Source organism: Oncorhynchus gorbuscha, linkage group LG10, assembly GCF_021184085.1.
Source record: "Oncorhynchus gorbuscha isolate QuinsamMale2020 ecotype Even-year linkage group LG10, OgorEven_v1.0, whole genome shotgun sequence".
Lineage (NCBI taxonomy): Eukaryota > Metazoa > Chordata > Actinopteri > Salmoniformes > Salmonidae > Oncorhynchus > Oncorhynchus gorbuscha.
Genome location: NC_060182.1, coordinates 93,970,347 through 93,979,388, shown reverse-complemented (window position 1 = coordinate 93,979,388; position 9,042 = coordinate 93,970,347). Strand labels below are relative to the sequence as shown.

Below are 9,042 nucleotides of genomic sequence, written 5' to 3'. Positions count from 1 at the left end.
GATGGATTAATGGATAGATGGATGGATAAATAGATGGATGGATGGATAAATAGATGGATGGATGGATAAATAGATGGATGGATGGATAAATAGATGGATGGATAAATAGATAGATGGATGGATGGATGGATGGATGGATGGATGGATGGATGGATGGATGGATGGATGGATGGATAAATAGATGGATGGATTGATGGATGGATTGATGGATGGATGGATGGATGGATGGATGGATGGATGGATGGATAGATAGATGGATGGATGGATAAATAGATGGATGGATGGATAAATAGATGGATGGATGGATAAATAGATGGATGGATGGATAAATAGATGGATGGATGGATAAATAGATGGATGGATGAATAAATAGATGGATGGATTAATAAATAGATGGATGGATGGATGGATGGATGGATAAATAGATGGATGGATGGATAAATAGATGGATGGATGGATAAATAGATGGATAGATGGATGGATGGATGGATAAATGGATGGATGGATGGATAAATAGATGGATGAATAAATAGATGGATGGATAAATAGATGGATGGATGGATGGATGGATGGATAAATAGATGGATGGATGGATCAATGGATAAATAGGTGGATGGATGGATGGGATGGATGGATGGATGGATGAATAGACAAATAGATGGATGGATGGATGGATAGATGGATGGATAAATAGATGGATGGATAAATAGATGGATGGATAAATAGATGGATGGATGGATGGATAAATAGATGGATGGATAAATAGATGGATGGATAAATAGATGGATGGATGGATGGATAAATAGATGGATGGATGGATGGATGGATAAATAGATGGATGGATGGATGGATGGATGGATGGATGGATGGATAAAGAGTTGGATAGATGAATAGATGGATAGATGGATGGATAAATAGATGGATGGATGAATAAATAGATGGATGGATAAATAGATGGATGGATAAATAGATGGATGGATGGATAAATAGATGGATGGATAAATAGATGGATGGATAAATAGATATGAATGGATGATGGATGGATGATAGATGGATGGAGTGAGTCAATCAACCAACCAATCAATTTTCATGTAACATCCCAATGTTTTTATTATTATTAGCTATTAACTTAGTTTAAATAAGACAACAGAGTGTGTGTGTGTGTGTGTGTGTGTGTGTGTGTGTGTGTGTGTGTGTGTGTGTGTGTGTGTGTGTGTGTGTGTGTGTGTGTGTGTGTGTGTGTGTGTGTGTGTGTGTGTGTGTGTGTGTGTGTGTGTGTGTGTGTAGGTGTGTGTGTAGGTGTGTGTGTGTGTAGGTGTGTGTGTGTGTGTGTGTGTGTGTGTGTGTGTGTGTGTGTGTGTGTGTGTGTGTGTGTGTGTGTGTGTGTGTGTGTGTGTGTGTGTGTGTGTGTGTGTGTGTGTGTGTGTGTGTGTGTGTGTGTGTGTGTGTGTGTGTGTGTGTGTACCTGGAAGCCTCCCTCTCTGTCTCCATTCTTCCCCATGTTACTCTTCAGCAGCTGAGAGATGATGGTGGTGCCAGGGAAAGGCATCATGGCTTCTTCGTACGAGTTCGCCCGTTTCAGAAGCTTCCGGAGAACATTGGACTTCTCTCCGTCCCCATTGGACCCACCGTGACTGTGAGGGACCAATGAGCAGTCTCTGTCCTGCTCGGGGCCGTGGGATTGATTCATGGTGTTGAATAGGATGGTCTCTCTGGTTCTCTGAGCGTAGACTACACTACCCACAGTCCTCTTCACCCCGATGTCCACGCGGCGCCGCTTGGTCTGTCTGCTTAGGGCTGAGCTGTCATGGTCTGGCATTCCGAGGGGCAGCTAAAGGGACATATCGAGGGGTCCTGACAGTCAGGAAGAGCCAGATAGACAGACAAAGGAAACAAAACAAAAAAAACATAATTAGAAGTTAGTTTAGTTTATAGTGGTCATTCAACCGTTTTTACAGATATACACGTTGATACAGTCCATAAATACTTTGTGACACCTGCTAATGTATGAAAGGGCTTTCGAAAATAACTTTGATTGATTGAATGAAGCAGACACTTACAGGCAAAATATTCATATCTCATTCAAACAACTGAGACATTTTTGTTTCCTCTAGTTTGAGTTCCCTGACCTCAATCCTGGGCTAAGATTCAAGCCATGACGTGTGTACTTGTTCACTCCGTCTCAGCGACTCAAAACTATTGGAATACAAGTAGACTCTCCATCTACACGCCAATATGATATTGTGTTAATCCACGAGGAGGAGTGAACAAGTGCACACTTCGGGGAGATGAGGGAGAGTCCAAAGTGGGCTTGAGAAGCCCTGAGGCTTTCCCCACGAGAAGGATTTCAACATAATTCCATTTCAGTGGTTTAGAAAGGGATTAGATTCCAATAAAAAAACAATGGGTGCTCCAAGAATATAAATATACAGTAGAGATGTCTAAAAGTACTGCACTTTATCTTGAGGAAATGCCTTAAGTTCATCCGCTTTGAATACATTAGAATGTGATTGAACCGATTGCGAGACTTGTGGACTGATGAGACAGAGACTAAGCTTCTAAGAGAGAGAGAGATCTAACCCCGATTTGGGGTACAGTATGTTAATGACGTCAGTAATGAGAGAGAGAGAGAGAGAGAGAGAGAGAGAGAGAGAGAGAGAGAGAGAGAGAGAGAGAGAGAGAGAGAGAGAGAGAGAGAGAGAGAGAGAGAGAGAGAGAGAGAGAGAGAGAGAGAGAGAGAGAGAGAGAGAGAGAGAGAGAGAGAGAGAGAGAGAGAGAGAGAGAGAGAGAGAGAGAGAGAGAGAGAGAGAGAGAGAGAGAGAGAGAGAGAGAGAGAGAGAGAGAGAGAGACTTATGGATCAGTTTAGAAACCTGGAGAAGTAAGAACAGAAACAATTGTCTCAAGTCAACTAATATGTTTATAATTTTAGAGCCCTGTTTCCTGTTTCCTGCCCCAGTGACCCTATTTAAATCACGATGTTTATTACAATTACAACAACATAATTTTAAAAAATTACTTAAATAAATGTAAGAATTGTACATTAGTGAAGACAGGGAATCTTGTCAAAAGGAAAACCTCCAGAAAATCCCATTTTACAAGAATACATGTGTACAACAACAGCCCATTGGCCTGCACCCTATTCTATACAGTATGTTACGCATGACCAGGGCTTTATAGGGGATAGGGGTGTCATAGGGGTGTCATAGGGGTGTCAGAGGGGTGTCATAGGGGTGTCATTTAATGTGTGGAGGAGGTAAAGAGTTGTGTTAAGGAGAGTTTATGCGAGGAAAGTTGGGGATTTTGGGCGTTTTGTTTGCACGTTGAAAAGGCGGGCAGGACGCCTGGGATGCAAGACGGTTATTCAGCGTTATCCTTGTGTGAGGACGTGGGAAAAAACGGCCACTAGGCGCAACAGTGAGAGCTGTCAGCTTCAAATAGGTTTTTGGTTTTGCTAGGGCCATGCATGCGGATGGCAGATAGGCCTAAGCATCTGCCACTGATTCCAAAGGTTGCATGTTTGAATCCAGCGATAGAAAGTATGTTTTGTTTTAAGTCTATCACAAACCTTAACCCGTACCTTTAAAACCTCTTGAAGCTAGGGGGCACTATTTTTATTTTTGGAAAAAGAACGTTCCCAAAGTAAATGGCCTATTTCTCAGGATCAGATGCTAGAATATGCATACAATTGACAGCTTAGGATAGAAAACAAACTAAAGTTTCCAAAACTGTCAAAATATTGTCTGTGAGTATAACAGAACTAATATTGCAGGCGAAACCCTGAGGAAAATCCAATCAGGAAGTGTCTCTTATTTTGAAACCGTTGTGTTCCTATGCATCCCTATTGGCCATTGAAAGGGATATCAACCAGATTCGTTTTTCTACGTATTCCCTAAGGTGTCTACAGCCTTTAGACGTAGTTTTACGCCTTTATGTTGAAGAATGAGCGTAAAGGACCACATTGTGTAAGTGGCCAGCTGAGGGCTCTCAGAGTGATTCTCGCGTAAAATACAGAGGTAGCCATTTTTCCTCTCGCTCCTACAGAAAAGCCAATTGTCCCGGTTGATATATTATCGAATAGATATTTGAAAAAACACCTTGAGGATTGATTATAAAAAACGTTTGCCATGCTAAGCTGTGTTTCGCTATATTTCACTTGTGATTTCATGAATATGAATATTTTCTAGCAATATTTTATGACCGTTATGCTAATTAGTGTAGTTGATGACAATTCTCCCGGATCCGGGATGGGTAGTTCCAAGAGGATATTATTAATAACCATTCAAAGTTATTGCCTAACCTTAAGAGATAAAGCCTAAACTGAACCCTGACCTTAAGAGATAAAGCCTAAACTGAACCCTGACCTTAAGAGATAATGCCGAAACTGAACCCTGACCTTAAGAGTTAATGCCGAAACTGAACCCTGACCTTAAGAGTTAATGCCTAAACTGAACCCTGACCTTAAGAGTTAATGCCTAAACTGAACCCTGACCTTAAGAGTTAATGCCTAAACTGAACCCTGACCTTAAGAGATAAAGCCTAAACTGAACCCTGACCTTAAGAGATAAAGCCTAAACTGAACCCTGACCTTAAGAGTTAATGCCGAAACTGAACCCTGACCTTAAGAGTTAATGCCGAAACTGAACCCTGACCTTAAGAGATAAAGCCTAAACTGAACCCTGACCTTAAGAGTTAATGCCGAAACTGAACCCTGACCTTAAGAGTTAATGCCTAAACTGAACCCTGACCTTAAGAGTTAATGCCGAAACTGAACCCTGACCTTAAGAGATAAAGCCTAAACTGAACCCTGACCTTAAGAGTTAATGCCGAAACTGAACCCTGACCTTAAGAGTTAATGCCTAAACTGAACCCTGACCTTAAGAGTTAATGCCTAAACGTCACTTTAAACTGTTAGAAATGTGATGTTTGAGAAACATGGATTAACGTCTAATTGTGAAGTGAGACTATGAGAACTGGTTGTTAAAAGGACATTAAACATGATGAAAACAGTCTGTAGCTTCCAACCTCCACAACCCCCACTGTCCAAATCTGACCTAGATCGAGCTCCCTCTCTTTCTCTCCCTCTCTCTGTCTCCCTCTCTGTCTTTCCGATCTCTCTCTCTCTCTCTCTCTCTCTCTCTCTCTCTCTCTCTCTCTCTCTCTCTCTCTCTCTCTCTCTCTCTCTCTCTCTCTCTCTCTCTCTGCCTCTCTCTGTCTCTCTGTCTCTCTCTCTCTGGTCTCTCTCTCTCTCTCTCTCTCTCTCTCTCTCTCTCTCTCTCTCTCTCTCTCTCTCTCTCTCTGTCTCCCTCTCTGTCTTTCCGATCTGTCTTCCTCTGTCTCTTTCTCTGTCTCTCTCTCTCTCTCTTTCACACACACACACAACTCTGCTCTCTGTTCCTCCAGCTAACACACCTCTCACACAAACTCACACACACACTCACGCATGCAAGCACTCACACACACTCACACACACGCACACACTCACACACACGCACACACTCACACACTCACACATGCACTCACACACACACACACACACTCCTGTGCAACAATTACTATGAAACTCAGTTCGAAATGCTTAAAGTGAAATGATTCAAACTTTAAACGTATTTATTGTGATTCAGCCTCAAATGCCTGGCTTGTAAGTGGAGTAGTAATTTGACTGTACTTACACTATACAGGAATAATTTGACTGTACTTACACTATACAGGAATAATTTGACTGTACTTACACTATACGGGAATAATTTGACTGTACTTACACTATACAGGAATAATTTGACTGTACTTACACTATACAGGTATAATTTGACTGTATTTCCAGGAATAATTCAACTGTAACAGGGGCTGTACAGTGTTAACAGTACATCCAATGAATCGAACTACAAACTTTACTTGGAGAAAGGCTCAAATATACAGTAGTAGTTTTGTTTAGTTTTGGCACAAATTAGTCATCTCTGGACAACGTAGTCTTTCTCTGTACAATAAACAAATATATTAAAATGTTGGTGTAATTATATGATAAAACGGTGACGATAAAAAATAAAATACGAACTTTTATCATGAATAGAAATGTCCTTTGGGGTTATTAAACAGTTATTAAACAAATGTTATTTTGTTAAATGTAAATAGTGAAATCTCTGTCCAGCATAGATACACTCTATGTAATTTAACATTAATATGAAAAGGGTGAGAACAGATTAAGATCAATAGCCAAATTCCCAGTATAACGTGATATTTAACCTAACATTTGTTCACAGGGGCGGTAGGTAGACTAGTGGTTAGAGCGTTGAGCCAGTAACCAAACGGTTGCTAGATCGAATCCCTGAGCTGTCAAGGGTAATAAAATAAAAAAATCTATCATTCTGCCCCTGAACAAGGCAGTTAACCCACTGTTCCCCAGGTAGGCCGTCATTGTAAATAAGAATTTGTTCTTAACTTAACTTTCCTAGTTAAATAAAGGTTAAAATATATATATATATTTATACAAATTCAGATTCACCAAACACCACAGAACATACCGGTTGAAACGGAACTATAGACTAGGACCGAGACGAATACATATGAAACTGAAGCTGTGGAATCAGATCCCCGATAATGGCGATGTGAGGACAAGAACTAGGCTGAGAGGTTTCAAGTCGGGACTTCAGCGAGGAAGATAAAGATACATTGATTTTCAGTCAGGTCAACTAATTGAAGTGTGTCCCAAAGAATAATTTAGTCGTGAGCAAACAACCTCCGGATAATGTTGTACAAGAGTAATAAACAAATAAACATGAATAACCATGTCATGGGACTAAGTATTATAATTCATCCAAATCAAAGTATAGCACCAGCCGAGATCTGTGATATAGAGACTATATATATATATATATATAGTGTAGCCCATAGACTTTGGACACCATTTTCAAACGCCAGTAGCCCGTCGTTTGATGCACCTGTCCTGGGCTCGACTGCCAATGCGCCTGAGGCGAAGAGAAGCCAACATAAACACATATTAAACAACGACAAAAAAATGTTCTCTTAAATTCTCATCGACAAAAAAGCAACAGAAAATGTAATAAAGTCTAACGAAAAGTAAACAAAGTAGATTAGATTTTTAAGGAGATTTTCTCTGTGCAAAACTACCAGTGCCATTCACCTAGCCTTTGTAGGCGACCACTTGTTGTCAAATAATACTATTTCAAGATGTAGGTCTACAACTGTGTAAAAATTATTATGTCCATCCAGAAGCTAACACAGACAAGAGACAAACACAGGTACCAACTCATGTTGCCGCGGTTAGACAGAGAAGAGCACAGCAAACATATTCATGTAGCAACAATAGCCAACAGCTGTTACCACAGCCAGGAAAGGAGAAGTGATTTTACAACAGAGATTGTAATATCAGAAATGCTCATTTCATGCATATCAGAAATGCTCATTTACTGACGAATGAGTAACACAACGTCCCTTTACACACAATCCTCGTACAGTAACAGCAAAACAACGAGTCAACTGCCAGTGCATTACGAGACGAATGTAAACTGGTGAGATATAAAAAAAGGCATTGCGTAGCTGGTCTAAAGGAAGTGTAAAGGCAAAGTGCGCTAAAAAACAAACTAAAAACCAACCGGTTATCCTAGGAGATCAAATCAGAGAAGAGAAACAGGATCAGGAGAACGTCATGCGAATAAGAATACAAAATATCAACTTGTATATCAGAGAGCCAAGCACCCCCCCCCCAAAAAATAAATAAATATATAAATAAACAGTCTCTGCTAGGATCGTAGTATAACAACTAGATTAGGATAAAGAACACTTGTACATTAAAACTGATGGATTGATACTTACACATGGCGTTTTCAAAAAGGAATATAGTAAACCATATCCTAACAAGAAAAACGTAGTTCGAGCTCTGTCTGTCTGTCTGATATCCTACTGACGAGGAAACAATACACCGGCCACAACCTAAACGTGGGGGGTTAGTGAGAGTCACACACACACACACACACACACACACACACACACACACACACACACACACACACACACACACACACACACACACACACACACACACACACACACACACACACACACACACACACACACACACACACACACACACACACACACACACACACACACTGGCGGCAGAACCGCGCATGTGAGAGTGCACGGACGGCTATACTTACTCGGTGAACGTTAGACGAGAAGAAAACTGAGCTTCTTACTCAAATACAGAAAACAAAAAGTCGTTCGTTCACCGGTGTGCTAAATATTATAATTTCTCTGGACAGCGGCGAGCGGAGAGAGAGAGAGAGAGAGACAGTCTCCTTCAGAGACAGGAAACGTTCATCGGTTGTTTCTCTCACTAACCGTCGGGAGGCTGGAGCGGTTCGTGGAGCGACAAGAATCACTTAAAGACGCGGGAAGGCTGGAAGGATGCGGGAAGACACGGGCCGCGTCATCACCGGGAGTGATGTAACGTCCTCAACCGACCAATAACAAACGTCTGCCGTATTTTTTTTTTTTTTTTTTTTTTTTGAGAAGGAACACAAAACGCCTTGAACTTCACACCGGAGAGGACGGGAGAGAGGAGAAACCGTCCAGCGAATTAACTCACTCCCTCATGCTATAAACCGACCGGAGTGTACGTGTCAGGAGATGCGCGTCTGAATGATCTATTTGATTTAGGCCTCTACCTCTTATTGTTCTGTAGACTAAGGATTGGTCAACACATTGGAGTGTCTCATAAACAACAAAAAGTCCATTATGATCTTTAGATTAGTAGCTAGCTGTTGTATTTATATTAGATTCTTGCCAGATTTGTTCGTCATGTAACTAATTAGTCTTGATCTAGTGTCTTGGATAAAAGCGTCTGCTAAATGGCATATATATATATAGATGTATATACATCTATATATATAGATGTTTACCTACGGTGTCCTATAAAGTCTAATATGTGTCATATGATTACATAATTACGTAGTTTAATTTCATCTCCCAAATTCTCAGTAGCCAATGACCTCTGAATCCTATAACCACTCCACGCGCATAGT

The 9,042-nt window shown here is 40.8% G+C and overlaps 1 pseudogene; it reads right to left on the bottom strand.

Moving 5' to 3' along the window:
- LOC124046787 overlaps window positions 1–7,948 on the bottom strand; it is a 96,710-nt pseudogene extending 88,762 nt beyond the window's left edge.
- Between the last annotated feature and the right edge of the window lie 1,094 nt (window positions 7,949–9,042).